We start from the raw sequence: 4,251 nt of genomic DNA, 5'->3' as shown, positions 1-4,251 counted from the left end.
ACCCATTCAAGCCGTCTCCAGCCTTTATTAGTCTCAAAGTGGGTTCCTCGTCACCGAATTTGAACCCTGGATTTAGTTGTCTAGAAAATGTAATACACATTTATCATATTATTTCAAGCCCTCATAGCCCAAGCCTGCGCCATTGCTTCCATTTTATTTGTATGGCCGAAGTATGCGAGCAATACAGGCTCCATGTATGGGGAAGATCGCAGTCTAGTCTCCATGCATGGTTGTAGCCGGAGGCTGTAAGAATGATTTATGCAGAGGAAGGGGGATAGGGGTAGGGGTAAACAAAACCTGTCTGGCTCTGCGTGAAGGTTACCTTCAGCCGAGTTTATATGTATTTCCTCTGTAAGAGGAACAGTTACTGGGGGACTGTTCGACCGTTTACACTGTGTCCACTGCCGTAGCTGGTGTTTTTTTGTTTGACATACTACATCAACTGGTGACTGCAAGGGCTGAAGGTACTTTTTAATTAAAGAACGTGAATCTAGTAATTGTTTAATAGATTTCTTAGGTAACAGATGTTGATTAATTGTGTGTATCTGAACGGATAGTCTGCTTGGGAAGGATTAGATCTGAACGGGCTTTTGGGTGTTACGTTTGAGCTGATGAAGGCAAACGCATCAAACACTGCCCCTATCGAATTCTTTCCAGGCAATTGACCGTTTAGGAGCACATGCCATAAACTTAGCAAGTCATTTATATGGAACATGTTATATGCAGAGTCTTTGTTGATCTACGTGAAAAATACAAGAAAAAACAACTTAAAATACTACATTGATTAAGCAACGTGGAATTATTATTTTTGTTCTTGGCTGTTGTTGTTGTTTGTAGTTAAGCACAAAGCTACACAATGGGCTATCTGTGCTCTGCCCGCCACGGGTATCGAAACCCAGTTTCTAGCGTTGTAAATCCGCAGACATATTGCTGTGCCACTGGTGGGGGGGGGCTTGTTCTTGGCATTAGTGAAATATTCTACAAATAAATAAATTTATTATTCAGGAAATTAATAATGTTAAGATTCGTTATTGTAAAAGCTGGTATTTAATTTGATGGTAAATAATGCATGGTGCCGGCGAGGTGTAATATATATGTATATATATATATATAGAGAGAGAGAGAGAGAGATCAATGCTTTGTATGCCATTACATAACAATAAGACTAGTAATAATTTTAACAAATCTAGCCAGTAAAGAAAGATCTGTGGTGTAATTTAATACAAAAAACCATTGATATTTAAGTACTTGCTCCTGAAATGTGTTAAACATAGATGTATAACTGTTAACAGAGTCAATATATTCTATAGTTAAACTAAGTTTCAACATAGGTGATTATTGTTAAACAAATTTATTGTTCAAAATTCATATCGTGGTTTAGATTTCTGTTAGATAATGTTTATCTGATTATCCATATGGTGGGTTAAGACAGAACTAGCATTCATTATTGATATAGTGATTAAGAGTTTGGACATGATAGTTGTTGTCTAGTATCTCTCTTGAAAGTTAAACTAAAGTGAAGATATCCACATATTGTGTTAGCCTTTCAACAGGCTTTATGTTGAAAAACAACGAAGTATAACACATTTCTGCCAAAACCATGCTGACCCTCTGTGTTCGCTACAAAGATAAGGTTTGCTATTTAATGGGTTAGAGTTCAGACAAAACCTGTTTCTAAAAATCGTGTAGTAGATTTGAGTTCCAACAAAACCTGTATTTAGTGACCAAGTAGGAAACTAAATTTGATTTAGTCTATAAAAAAATAGGTTTATATGACCCATTTAATATATTGGTTTCTAGTCCTAACATTAACTTGTGAATTTCATTCCAAACCAAATCACATTTTAAAATCTGTGTAGCTGTATTACAGTATTTTGTAAGCAGCTACTTAAGTACAAGCTTTTAATTGTTTGGTTTTGTTATAAAGTAAAGAGTAGTATTATTAAATAACCTTTTTTTTTTTCTAGTTTTGCAACAGAATTATCAAAAATGTAGATAATGTTTTAGTATGCTTTTAAGTAACTGAGAGCTTGTGATAACTGATACCTTGACCATTTAAAATCACGAAATTAATTAGATTTCTACTAAATAATCTTTATCAACGTTACTGTAAACATTGCAAAAAAGAACGATGCATGTTGGTTGTTCTTGTTTGCCGATGAGGCCTTTCAAGAAAACAAGAAATGCTCGCGTATTTTGTGTGTGTGTAGGTGATGTGTAGCCCGGTTACTTGAGTAATATAATTGAATGTTCAAGATAATAGTAGTAGTTGGGGTGAAGGGAGGGAGAGGGGGGTAGAAGTATATTTCACTCCCAAAATCATTCTCGCGGTAAAGACAAATTCTTTTGGTGTTCGGCCAAGATGTATGTGTAAATGCCAAGCTGTCCCGATCGCGGTGAAGCATTGAAAGGTGTTGGCTGCTAGTACCTCAGCTTGGCCGCTTGTGGGCGTAGTATCTTTCATAGTTATGCACGGTCGTTTGATATTGTAGTAACAAAGAGGCATAACTTTAATTTGTGAGCTTAGTGTCATACATCTGGGTATGTAGAACTTGACAAAGTTCATTGTGGACTGTTTTTCATGAACAACTTCTGCTGTTTTACTATATTTCAAGACGATGCTTCTGGTTTGCACTGATAGACTATCTTTCACGATAACACAAGCAAGTCGATATGGTAGAAATAAATGCACAATTGAAAAATTAGCACAAGAGTCGTAGATACTACTAATTAACAGTCAAAGATGATGGACTTTACAATGTTTTTTGTATCCTAAAAGGATTTTAAGATACTGTTATAATTTAGCGCTTGACAGTTTTAATACTTTTTCGACTAGTTTCAATTAATAGTGTGGCTTACCGATCAATAGTTCTGAACAACTGACGTCATTTTTAGAAATCCATAATTTGAACCAACAGAAAGGAATAAGCAGTATTTTGATATATTATCTCAGTTCTGTTGGTTTAAAGCAGTATTTTGATATATTATCTCAGTTCTGTTGGTTCTTGAACACGTAAAGCAGTTATTTGATATATTATCCCAGTTCTGTTGGTTCTTGAACACATGTAAAGCAGTATTTTGATATTTTATCTCAGTTCTGTTGGTTCTTGAACACGTAAAGCAGTATTTTGATATATTATCTCAGTTCTGTTGGTTCTTGAACACATGTAAAGCAGTATTTTGATATATTATCTCAGTTCTGTTGGTTCTTGAACACATGTAAAGCAGTATTTTGATATATTATCCCAGTTCTGTTGGTTCTTGAACACATGTAAAGCAGTATTTTGATATTTTATCTCAGTTCTGTTGGTTCTTGAACACACGTGAAGCATAATGATAAATGTTTATATCCATAGGCAGAAAACTAAACATTATGTACGAAAATAGTGTTCTTTTTACAACGATGTTATTCCCAGTATATGTCCAACCCGACCACTTTTTTGTATTTATTTGTACTTGTTGATATGGTTAATTTACCCCATCACATAATTCTCGTTTTTGTACGCCTTGGGGATTTGACCTATTTTATTCCAACAAGCAACTTCAAGTCCTGTATTTAGGAAGAGCTACATTATAACTGTTCCTGAAGTTTTGGCGTGACTCACAAATCGTTGGCTGTAGTAATGTCGTGCCATCAACACATACATGTGAACGCTAAAAGCTGACGTTTGGTTTGTTCCTAATCGCGTTTCGCCAAAGACCGAGTTAACGCACAGCTACAACTGTAATGGGCTCTAAAATGTAGTCCCACTAAGAAAACGGTTTATGACAAGGTTAGAAAGCCCTGCAGTGATGAACGTAATGGTAATTGCTTATAACATTCTAAAGTTTACTCGATAACTTAAATACACAGTGATAGCGGCGGTTATGTGTAGGGGTGCAGTACGTGACAAGATAGCATCCAGTGCAGAAATTCACATTTGACACTGTTTGACATCGAAAGAGCCGAGTACTCCGGATTTGACACTGTTTGACATCGAAAAAGCCGAGTGCTCCAGATTTGACACTGTTTGACATCGAAAGAGCCGAGTACTCCGGATTTGACACTGTTTGACATCGAAAGAGCCGAGTACTCCGGATTTGACACTGTTTGACATCGAAAAAGCCGAGTGCTCCAGATTTGACACTGTTTGACATCGAAAGAGCCGAGTACTCCGGATTTGACACTGTTTGACATCGAAAAAGCCGAGTGCTCCAGATTTGACACTGTTTGACATCGAAAGAGCCGAGTACTCCGGATTTGACACTGTT

At 36.4% G+C, this 4,251-nt stretch overlaps 1 protein-coding gene across 3 annotated transcripts in view; it reads left to right on the top strand.

Annotated features, from left to right (window-relative positions):
- The window catches only part of LOC106463117 (lysine-specific demethylase 3A-like), a 91,615-nt gene that overhangs the window by 40,571 nt on the left and 46,793 nt on the right, over positions 1-4,251 (top strand). Inside the window, exon 1 of one of the 3 annotated variants that reach the window (XM_013923089.2) lies at positions 376-464. The exons of the other annotated variants lie outside the window; for them this stretch is intronic. The gene's annotated coding sequence lies outside the window, so the exon portion shown is untranslated. Of the gene's footprint in view, positions 1-375; positions 465-4,251 lie in introns of those variants that run through there. 3 annotated transcript variants of the gene reach the window in all.

The sequence above is a fragment of the Limulus polyphemus genome, unplaced genomic scaffold (assembly GCF_000517525.1).
Source record: "Limulus polyphemus unplaced genomic scaffold, Limulus_polyphemus-2.1.2 Scaffold1328, whole genome shotgun sequence".
In the NCBI taxonomy this organism is placed as follows: Eukaryota; Metazoa; Arthropoda; class Merostomata; order Xiphosura; family Limulidae; genus Limulus; species Limulus polyphemus.
Note: the sequence above shows the minus strand (reverse complement) of the source record. Positions and strands in the feature narration are given on the sequence as shown.